The sequence below is a fragment of the Pan troglodytes genome, chromosome 3 (assembly GCF_028858775.2).
Source record: "Pan troglodytes isolate AG18354 chromosome 3, NHGRI_mPanTro3-v2.0_pri, whole genome shotgun sequence".
In the NCBI taxonomy this organism is placed as follows: domain Eukaryota; kingdom Metazoa; phylum Chordata; class Mammalia; order Primates; family Hominidae; genus Pan; species Pan troglodytes.
Window position 1 is genome coordinate 71,103,484 of NC_072401.2, and position 12,783 is coordinate 71,116,266.

Genomic DNA, 12,783 nt, shown 5'->3' on the forward strand with positions numbered 1-12,783 from the left:
TCAGTGAAAATAGGTAAGCTGAACAGAACCCGCTATTACTTGGCAAACATTCACAGTTATTATAGCACATGTGGTGAGCCTGAATCAATTGCATGGCTCTGCAAAACTGTTTCTTATTGGTTTTATGAACAAGGCTCCATGTTTTTATAATAAGGAAATAAAGCATAAAAATAGAATGGTTGGAGTGAAAAATAAAAAGTTATTATAAATAAAAGTATAGCATTTTAAATTATCTAATCAATTTGACATACTAAAGATATGTTTCTGAATATTCTTGGAAATTATAGACAGTCTCACTTATATTTTTTCCTGAATTGTAGTGCCTAGCTAGCTATGTTACACAATGTAGGCACTCCATTTAAATGTAGTAAATGCTAATATGTTCAGCACTGTATGTTTCTCTTCTAAGAATTATGAACTACCTTCTGTATTAAATTCTTTGTAGAGGCTCTATTTTTACATAATATATATAAATTATTAATATGGTAGTTACTGAATTACTACTGTATTAATTCATCTAAAACAAAGTGTAACATAATTGCTTTGTGAACTATTGATTGTAAAAAGTAAAAGCAGGTTAATGTAAAATAACAATGAAGGGAAAATAATATTTATAGAAATGTCACACCATAGAAGACAGTTCAATAAAGAAATAGTATTAAATAGGCAAAAACATAAGAGGACTATTATAAAAATATCGCATTTGTATAAAAGTCATAAAATGGCTTAGGTATTCATGGAATATTAAAAGATAGAACATAGCAGGCAGGTGGTTCACGCCTGTAATCCCAGCACTTTGGAAGTCCGAGGCAGGAGGCTCACGGGGTCAAGAGATCAAGATCATCCTGCCCAACATGGTGAAACCCCGTCTCTACAAAAAATACAAAAATTAGCTGGGTGTGGTGGCATGCACCTGTAGTCCCAGCTACTCGGGAGGCTGAGGCAGGATGATGGCTTAAACCCAGGAGGTGGAGGTTGCAGTGAGCCGAGATTGCACCACTACACTCCAGCCTGGTGACAGAGCGAGACTCAATCTCAAAAACAAATGAACAAATGAACAAAAACATAGAATATAAATGCATTATAATACAACAAGAAGGAGATAATTCAATAGTGGTATTTCTTTCAACTGTTCCCACTATATGCAGGATAGAGTTGATTACTTCTTTGTGGTAAAAATAATTATTCATAGTTTGGCCACTGCACACTTTTTCTATTTTGTCTATCACCAGCCTTCTCATCCTGCTATGAGGCCAATCTCCCTGACAAAGCATATATATTCTGAATTCCAATTTTATTAAAATTCAGTATATTGGCAATGATCCTTCAAGAATGTACTCTCAGACAATCATGCTATTATACATTAATATTCTCTTTTTTAAATACCCTGCTTCCATTCTCTGTTATTTTTTTGGTCTCAATTCTAATAGTAATGTTCTTGCCAGCAGAAGTTATGCTTTATTCCTTTTTATATTTCCAAAACAGGTCATATTGGGAGGTCTAAATAAATCAGCTAATAAAAATACAAGTATCCTTTTAAAATAATTGAAAGAGAAAAAATGCAAGGTAACAGAGAAACGAAAAATATGCCAATAGATATAAAACAAGATTCATTCAATTTAAGAAATAATGCATTGTAAACTAAAAAAAGAAATTTTTGTTGAAGTACTTATCGCTATTTGGTCAAGTTCTTCGTGAAGAAACTAGAACAAAAGTACATAATTTTTAAAAAGAACTTAATTTAGAGTAAGTATACTGGAATTTTTCATATCTGCTATTAGCTGATTCTCTGATGTGGGGGACAACGTATCATCTCTACCATTATGAAAAAAAAATTCTCTACATGTTTTTCTTCATTATGCAGTATTTGAGTTTATATCATATTTCAGTTAAAATTCATATTAATTTTTACTATATCATAAGTAGTGAGATGTTACAAATAATGTTTCATAATAATGCAGCTAATAAATAAAAAAATTTCTTTATGATTATTTTCCATAATAAAATATGGTAGGCAATAAGATGTGTTGAAACAACCGCATGCGTTGCAGGGGGTATAACTGTTATGGGTATCCCAGGTGATCAGGTGTTGACATGGTAAATCTGAGATGCTTGTTATATTTTGGTGGGGGAGGTTATGCTGCTCACTGATAAGTAGTTTCTACTCTTTCTAGGCATATAGAAGACTGAGCTTGTTGAGTCCCTTGAGTATGGGCATTTCTAGCATTAGCTATAGAGAAAAGAGGGGAAACATCATGTTATTTCCAAGATGTAACAATTAATTCCCAGTGTGATAAACTCCAGGGTGCTCTTTCCCCTGCTACAGTGATTCAGTGATTGTGGAAGCACCTGTTGAGATAGACCTTTATCAGCTAGGTCCCTTACAAAACAGGATGGGAAAATAAACTAACGCCTCCTCAATCCTGTCAACCAACATAAAATAACTTTTGTTGTCTTAAGCCACTGAAGTTTTGCGAGGGTTTAATTCCACAGTATAACTGAGTTTACCAGGACTAGTAGAGGATATGGTTTGTATTTGTGAGATTTTGACATAAATAAAAGGCTAAAATAAGTAGCAATAGATTAGGTGTTCAGAGGCACATAATTAGGTAAATGCCACCAATAGCTAGAAAGACAGGGATTGGGGCAGGTTTAATACAAAGTTAGTCAAATTTAGGCTTCATTTTCCCCCACTTTCACAGAGTCCATTTCAAAGCCCCTAGGAGGGAACCTAGTAATGTGTTCATATGGATTTTACAAATAGATACATTCACAACTGTTGCGGGAAGTCAGGGACCCCAAACGGAAGGACTGGCTGAAGCCATGGCAGAAGAACATGGATTGTGAAGATTTCATGGACTTTTATTAGATCCCCAAATTAATACTTTTATAATTTCTTATGCCTGTCTTTACTGCAGTCTCTAAATATAAATTGTGAAGATTTCATGGACATTTATCACTTCCCCAATCAATAAGCTTGTGATTTCCTATGCCTGTCTTTACTTTAATCTCTTAATCCTGTCATCTTGTAAGCCGGGGAGGATGTGTGTCGCCTCAGGACCCTGTGATAATTGCGTTAACTGCACAAATTGTAGAGCAAGTGTGTTTAAACAATATGAAATCTGGGCACCTTGAAAAAAGGACAGGATAACAGCAATGTTTAGGAAACAAGAGAGATAACCTTAAACTCTGACCGCCGGTGAGCCGGGCGGAACAGAGCCATATTTCTCTTCTTTCAAAAGCAAATGGGAGAAATATCACTGAATTTTTTTTCTCATCAAGGAACATCCCTGGGAAAGAGAATATGTGCCTGAGGGTGGGTCTGTAGTTGGCCCCCTTGGGTGTGGCCGTTTTCTATGGTCGAAACTGTAGGGATGAAATAAACCCCAGTCTCCCATAGTGCTCCCAGGCTTATTAGGAAGTGGAAATTGCCACCTAATAAATTTTGATCAGACCGGTTGCTCTCAAAACCCTGTCTCCTGATAAGATGTTATCAATGACAATGGTGCCCGAAACCTCATTAGCCATTTTAATTTCACCCTGGTCCTGTGGTCCTGTGATCTCACCCTGCCTCCATTTGCCTTGTGATATTCTATTACCTTGTGAAGTACCTGATCTTTGTGACCCACGCCCTATTCATACATTCCCTCCCCTTTTGAAAATCCCTAATAAAAACTTGCTGGTTTTGTGGCTTGTGGGGCATCACGGAACCTACCGACATGTGATGTCTCCCCCGGATGCCCAGTTTTAAAATTTCTCTCTTTTGTACTCTGTCCCTTTATTTCTCAAACCGGCTGATGCTTAGGGAAAATAGAAAAGAACCTACATGACTATTGTGGCAGGTTCCCTGATACACAACATATGCAAACATAGGATATTGCATACTCACTTTATTAAAATCACTGTCTTCACTAACTTCCTCTTCATCACATTTTATATTCATGTTAAGTGGAATTAGAATTGCCACACCATTTCTGGCATTTGGCTAAGGGAAAGTTGAGTTGGAGACACATTTAGTTTAAGCTTAATGAAATATAACAGTGTGACTCACAATTTATAGCTAAGTTGTTGTTAGCCATGCCAGTGCAGAAATGCTTCCCAGAATATTCTACAGCCCTCTGTGCCAATTAGCCCACTGTTATGCAATAGAAATGTGGCCTGTAGCAACTGGCTTCAGAGAATATGGGTTATGGAGAAATAAGAAAATTGGTATTTCACGAAGTTAGAAATAAGTATATGAGATTTCATTTTCCAATTATCAAATGTAAAAGTACAAGCAGAGAATTTGTTTCTTCGTAGAAGCCTAGTCAACACCGAAATTCTCTCCTTTCTGTAATATAGTAAATAATGTGGTGTATATATAAACACAATATATTTTTGTCTTTTTTATGGACATTATCACTATTACTACTAGCAGTGAATAATTCTGTGCATGAAATCATAAGTTTGTGTCCAGCTTGTCAACAATTTTTTTAAGTAAGGCTCCACTATACTAAGAAAGGAAAGAATTACTTTTCTACCCTCTGAGATATGATATTACAAAATTAATGTAAGATTAAATGTAATCAAAGAAAATGCAGCAAAAAAGACAAAAATAATTTTATAGGCATAGCAGGTAAATATATGTTTTTTAATGTATAAAGCTTCTGGTATTTGGTTTTTTGTTTGTAATTATTTTGTAATTTATTTATTTTCTCATTATTAACAAGTACTTGATTTTGTACCTAATTTTATATTTATAATTTAGTATTGTCTTGTTTTTTTTTTTTTTTTAGACCGATTCTCACTCTGTCGCCGGGCTGGATTGCAATGGTGTGATCTCGGCTCACTGCAACCTCAGCCTCCTGGCTTCAAGCGATTCCCGAGCAGCTGGAACTACAGGCGCATGCTGCCACACCCAGGTAATTTTTGTATTTTTAGTAGAGACGGGGTTTCCCCATGTTGACCAGGATGACCTTGATGTCTTGACCTCCCGAGCAGCTGGAACTACAGGCGCATGCTGCCACACCCAGGTAATTTTTGTATTTTTAGTAGAGACGGGGTTTCCCCATGTTGACCAGGATGACCTTGATGTCTTGACCTCGTGATCTGTCCGCCTTGGCCTCCCAAAGTGCTGAGATTACAAGTGTGAGCCACCGCGCCCAGCAGTGTTGTCTTTTTAAAGAGGACTTCCAATTACATAAGTTTCTGCTGTGAAAACTTGAACCCAGGCCATCATAGTGATTCCCACTTTATGATAGTAAAACTTCTGGCAAATCTTGTTTTTGACCATTTGAAACTCAGATAATGTCTAGTAGTCTTAAAACCCTGAGGCTATAGGTAGAAATACAGAGTATTAATACTGTATGTTCATTGTTAGTGGCTGTGTTTTCCAAGGTATTAATAGAGATGAACTCAGAAAACAACTAACAATAATGACTGAAAACAGACTTTGTCCCTAAACTCATGACCCTGGAAAACTATTTATTAATAAATGACACATGTATTAATAAATGACACATGTATTAATAAATGACACATTACTAATGTGTCATTTATTAATACAACTGAAAAGCAAGATATTTAGACATAAATATATAAAGCAATCTTATTAGCAATAGCTAAAAACTAGAAGTAGCCCAAATGTTCATGAATAGGTAAATAAATGTAGTCATTTTTGTATACCCATAAAATAGAACACTGAGGAGTAATAAAAAGAGACGAAAGTCAAAATAATTATACTGAGCATAACAAACAGAATTCCACGTATGTGAAATTACGGACAATGTCATAAATCTACCAGTATAAAAATATACAGTCATGAGAAGTAGATTAGTTGTTGCCTGGGGGTAAAGGGCAGAAGGGAGGACATAGACATGAAAGAGTCAGAGGAAACATTTGTAGGTATGCACAGGTGTCAAAATCTAACAAGTTACATACTTTAAATATATGTGGTTGATTGTCAGTTAAAACTCAATGAAAGTATAAACCTAATTTATTTGAGAAAAGACTCCATTTGTGGCATGGATCAAATCAGGAATATAACCATCCTACTCATTGCTTAGTGACTCTGAAGGGATGAGTCTGTTACTCAGAGTGTCCTTTTAGTTGGGAGTAGGGGAAGAACATACATTGCAGAGAAATTAGACTGCACATGCAAATTTGTCAATGAAGGTTAAGAGGACAAAAAAAAAAAAAAAAAACAGAACATGGAATAAAGCAAGTCTGTATCGAAGACTTTGAAACAACCCTTGGGCTGCAACCTTCCACAAGGCAGCTGCTGGCTGACAAAATATCTTAACTTTTTACCTCTCTGCCCTCCTGCAACCCACCACACACACAAAGATACTCATGAAAGCAAGCCCTTCAATGTCCTCTTTCTTTGCAGTCAACAATGTTATCCTTTAATAATGTTGTGACCATTTAAAATGTCACAAAAAATCTCAACAACAACAAAAGCCAAAAACATAATAGGATGATGATATGAAATAATGAAGAGCTCGCTGATTGATGATCTTCATGTAACAGACAGGCTAGTGAGAACCAGCATCGTAGCAAAGAGGATGTCCTTGCATACGTCGAATGAAAGAAGTCAAGAAACAACCTATATTTTCTTGGTAAGCCAGTTTGTCAACTGGTTGTTTCTCCTTGCCCATCTTGTCAGTGTAGTAGGAAAAGAATACAGTGGTTCTAAAAGCAAACATTGAGATAAGACTTATTCTAGAAATTTCAGGTATACATTTGCATGCAATTCTGAAAAAAATGAAAATAAAGAAAATTAGAACTAGAGTCCTCTTGTATTTGAACTAACACCCACACCCCTTTATTCCTTGTCTATACACCTTGCTACACACAAGCTTATGAAATATGTGAGTAAATTTCTTTCCTCACTTATAAAATATCAATATGTTTTCATTGACATTAAACTACTTTTCATGAATTATACATTAATAGGTATAATACTATATTTATGACTACAATTTAAATGAATAAACATAAACTATGTATTCATAACAAGATATTATACAATATCACCAGTGTTTAAGATTCCCGCTCTGGCATAACACCAACTATTTTGATGTAGATTCTTACATTTACTAGCTATACGGCTTTGGATAAGTCACTTAGCCTTGTAAAGCCTTAAGTGTTCATATCTATAAAAGCAGCACAAAAGTACAGGCACTTGTTGACTTAGGATAGGGTTACATCTCAACAAATCCATTGTAAGTTGGAAATATTGTAAATCAAAAGCATGTAATTCACCTAATCAATGGAACATCATAGATCACCTAACCCATGTTAAACATGTTCAGAACACTTAATTTAAGTCTAGAGCTTGGCAGAATAATCTAACAAAATGCCTACTTTATAATAAAGCATCACGTATCTCATACAATTTAGAAAAAAAAAATGTACTAAAAATGAAAAACAGAATGGTTGCATAAGTACGTGAAGTACAGCTTCTACCGAATGTTCATTGCATTTGCATCATGGTAAAGTACGAAAAAAAAACTTAAGACCAATCATCATAAGTTAGGGACCATCTGTGTTAGGAACCAAATGTAATCATCCTGAGGATTAAATGAAATAACCCATTTTATGGGATCACCCTAATGCCTGGCACATAGTGAGAACCCAAACATGGCCATTATTTTTATTACATGAGAAAACAGAGTTTCTAAGTTGCTTCTTTAAGTCTCAGAAATGAGATACAATTATCTTTGCCTATGGCCTCCACAAAAAAGTAATGGAATTAAAACTTTTGGGAGAATAACACAGTTGGAAATCTTCAGTTCTCCATGATTTTTTTTCATGAACAACTGTGATTTGAAGTTTTCATTTTATATCAATTATTCTGAATCTATAGGAGGGTGGAGAGCTAATTAAATAAGCTTTTCTGTAGAAAAATTTCTCCTTGACCTAAAGCCAGTAGATCAGAAAAAAAAAAATGAAGAAGCAAAGAAGAGAAAATAGTCTGGTGCTGATGAATTCTAATGAACATTGAGGGTTCACAGGTCAGGCTGCAATAGCATGGTATGCCATACATCATTTTCTTTTTTGCTCAATTGAACCTGCAGCAATTGGTGTCTTTTATGCTTTCTTCAAATGTAGACATTTGTAGGTTATGAAATATAGGTAGTAAAAGAAAAACAGTATCAATTTATATTCTACAATAGGTTGACTAATGATTGATAACAAAGGATATGTAGCCACAGTATTTTTTTCCAGAAACACAAGGATAGGTGGTAGAAACAATATTACAAGAGGTGTCATTCAAATGAAGGGGAGAGGAAAACAGGTCAGATACAGTAGCCTTGTTAGATGTGGTTAATTTGATTCAAGGAATAATGTTTAGGCGAGTTCAAAGGGACTATTTCCATGTGTTTTCTTAGCTTAATCTTTTAAACATGGTTTTGTAAGGAGAGATCATGTGAATTCCACACTAAGTTGATCTAACATCTAGATCTGGATTAGAGGAAGCTCATGAACTTCAGCAACTCTCTTTCTGTTTTTTTTTTTTTTCTTTTGAGGCTTATTCAGTTTACTTGACACATCTACGTCATGTCTTCTGCTCTGCAACCTGGCCCAAAAAGCCAGGAGCATAGTGTGTTAAAAAAGAAATTGCCTGGCAACTCCATTTCAAATAGAGGGAAGCAATCTTTAAAATAAATATTCTGAGGTGTCAGATATTATTCTCCATTTCTGTGAATTGGGAGGTAGTAATAGAGAGAAGTTGTGTTTAAATTAAGAAGAGCAAGATAAGAGGTGGGATCTATCCTTAGGAAGATAGAAAAAGTTAATAGACACAGAGCAATTATTTAAGATTCAGAAAACAATTCCTTAGATTTATGTTGGTGAAAACAAACTTCCTTCTAGGACAAGATGCTGATAAAAAGATGTAGGTTTATCAGCTAGGCAGATAGTATGTCTGTGCTCTGTTTAAATTTTGTTCACAGCTATCTTCTGAGAAATAATCCTGGAACACCACGGTCCCCATCCCATAACAAACAGCTGATGATTAGCTCTGTGTGTATGCCCGAATTTCCTGTGTAGTCCCTGCTTCTGTTCTCTCCTTCTCTCTTTCATAGAAAAAGAACTATCTTGATTTATTGTCTTTGATTTCCCTCTTCCTGTCATCTCTTCAATATACTATTAGGCCTTTATCCTCACCTTTCCACCTCAAAAAGAGTTTTTGTCAAAGTTATCAATGACCTATACTTTGCTCAATTCCACAATTAAATTTCATTTGACATTTTATTTAACCTTTTAGCAGCATTTGACTACATTTATCTTTTCTTCATCCATAAAATAAAGTCTTTGCTTTCATGGTTCTACATACTTCTATCTTTACTTTTTCCTCACTGGCTGCTCCTTACCAGTTCTCTTGCTAGTTCTTTTTCATTTCTTTGACCTCATTTCATTAATGTTATAGTGCTTTCTGGTTTATTCCTTTGATATCTTTAGTTTTTCAGTCTACTTACTCTCAATGATCTCATCTATTCTTCTGTCTTTCACATTCATATATTGCTATCCAAAGCTACTCTTCTGAAATTCAGAAATAAACATATATCTCAATATTTGACATTTCACCTTGGATATTTAATAGGAATTTCACACGTATTCGGAAGTGAACTCCCAGTCTTCCCCTGCAAATGTGATGTGCTTATATTACTCTCCATCTCAGATAATTATCCTATCTTTTCAGTTATTCAGATCCAATAACTTGTCCTCCTTAACTCCTCTTGTTTGCTCATGGTCTTTGTCCAATTTGTTAGTGTATCCTGCCACTTCCGTATTAAAAATATTCCAGCCCAAATATTTCAACAACTGCATTGCTGCTACCCTGTTTTAAGCCACAATTATCATTCATCCTGAACTCAGTAAATGTTTCCCTAACCTGTTTGTGCAGTCTGTTGTCAAAAGTAATTTTTGTCTCATCTAATAGAGTAGGACCTTCCAGAGAATAATGTTTAATACATATTCCTTTGCACTGAGAAGAACCCTAGTACAATGATAAATATGACTCTCACAACTTCTAAAAAGTTTCCTTTTGGATAATTATTAAAGGTATTTCTAAATAGCGATTATTCTGAAAGATGAAAAGCAAGCAGCGACAGCAAAAATGTTTAGATAAATATCTGGCTAAACTGATGTCTAATGATAACCATAAGATTAGTATATTCATTTGTGTAATAGATTCTATGGGTGTCCTACCCATATTTCTTTGGGTTTTGCTAGTCTAATGTATGCCAGAAGACTTCCAGTTACTACAAATGTATTTTTATTTTTATTTTTTTTAATTTTAGTTTGAGGGTCTTCTCTGGTTGCTGGAACTTATTCTGCCCGAGTGCCAAGTGTTGAAGATTTAGTGTACCCGACAAGAAGCCCTCAACTAATGACTCTTGGCTGTTTGTGTATAAATGCTCCAGCTATTTTGTCCCTTGACTCTAACTGCTCACAGTGGTTACTTGCCTGAGAACACAAAATTCCAGCTGCCTTCCCTTCCATATCTCACTTTCTTTTGTTTTTTTTGAGATGGAATCTCACTCTGTCACCGAGGCTGGAGTGCAGTGGCGATCTCGGCTCACTGCAAGCTCCACCTCACGGGTTCACGCCGTTCTCCTTCCTCAGCCTCCCAAGTAGCTGGGACTACAGGCACCTGCCACCACGCCCGGCTAATTTTTTGTATTTTTAGTAGAGATGGGGTTTCACCATGTTATCCAGGATGGTCTTGACCTCCTGACCTCGTGACCCACCCACCTCGGCCTCCCAAAGTGCTGGGATTACAGCCTTATCTCACTTTCTTACTGCCATTCCAGCATTTGGGAATTAATTCTCAAACATATTATTTACCCTCCAATACTTTTATATTATTATTTTCTACTACGAGTATACAGGATCAGACATTCTGAGAAGTCTGTTTAATGAACATAATAGTAAAAGTCCAATAAAATGTGGAGTGTATCAGCTAGAATTTTCAAGGATGATCCTAAGTTACTGTATTTTAATGTTAATAATTCTATGTTATTAAATGAAGTGACCATCTGTACACAAATGAGTGCATACCACAAATATCCTATGCAAATATCAGATTAGCAGTAGCAGGAAGGAGATGAATGTTAAAAAAAATTAGCAGCCTAACTAATGAGCATGCATCAGGCAAGTCTCTTGGATGCTTTTTCCTCTTGTGCTGACCCCTGCTACCTCATTTGTGAAATTCAGTTTAATTATATCATGAAGTGATATGGACATAGGCCAATAAGCCACAAGGGGTAAATATGCACATTAAAGTTTTAACATGGTTCCATTGTAATTAATTCTTTAAACTTTGCTGAAGTCATTTCATATGACTTCTAAATTTCCACAGGTCTGTCTTAAAATATACCCATATTTCCTTTTTTATTCCAATTTTACCACAAGTCCACACACATTTCCTTGCCAAGTTTTGGGGTTCTCATTGGGTGACTAATTCCTAGCTATATCAATTATTAATGAAAGATACTTTCCATTGTCAAGTTCTGTTCACTTTAAAAATTTTTTAACCTTAATTATTTGCCTTGAGACCACCTCCACTCCAAATGATTTTACTGATTAAAAATAAACTGGCATGTCTATATAAACACCAACTAAGGTCATTTTTTCTCTAATGAATTTCTTGTAATTACCATAATATTTGAAGAATAAAACACTAATTTCAGGAGGAATATACAGGTATTGGGGAAATCATATTGGAGTTAGGTAATTCTTTTCTTCTTTTTCTCCTTTTAAAGTACCACTGTTGAAACTCTCCACATAGAAAACAGGTCAATCTTGCACTAATCAATCAATTGAACAGGAAAAAGGAGATAATTAGCAAACACTGCGTCAATTTAGTTTAATGGAAAACAAATTACAGCATAATGGTTTTAGAGACAGTGTTCTCACTTTGTAAAAACATTCAAAGACTAGTAATTCCCAAGAATTTCAAGGAGAAAGAGAAATCCTAGCATTAACAAAGTGCAGTATACTATAAAAAATATTGTGGCTATAAGATTCATGATGGCCATGAGGCCCACTCAGACAATTCACAGGGCCTACACCATGTGTCACTTAGCAGTATGATGCAACCTGGCCAGAGGATTTCCAGGAGAAAAGACCATCTCAGCACAGACACAACTCTCATAAATCTTAAAAAGAAGCTACTGTTACAAGAATAGCTTAAACTTGATAACTAACCTCAAATAAGATATAAGAAAGGGGGAAGGATACCCCAAACTCTGAGAATAGTCTCCAGATGGTCTCCTGTTCACGACACCGGCCTGCTCCTGCACTCCAGCTCATGCCAGCACAGCCAGAATAAACTGCTTGAAGATCTTCCAGTGTCTGAGATTCATCTTTGACATTATGAATCAGACCAAAAGAGAATAGTAAGCCCTGGGGAGCTGAATATCTAGGACCAGCCCAGAGGCCCAAGCACAACACCAATTGAAACTATTTTCTATGAAGTATTTTGATTTTAGCATCAATTGCTCTAGAAAAGCATTTTTAGAATAAGACAAATACATAGATGAGAGTAAATTTGAATGTTCATATAAAACAAAAATGTATTATTCTTGAAGAAAGAAAAAAACACTTTTATCTTACTGCAAAATAGCAATTCAGTGAAAAAAGAACAGTTAGAAATAGAGAGCACAAAAAACAGTCTATATTAATATTACATGGATTTTAAATTTTATTGGGTTATTGAAAAAGTAATTGCAGATTTTGCCATTACTTTCAATGCTAATAATACCAAACTAATAATTCTAGACTATATATAGAAGT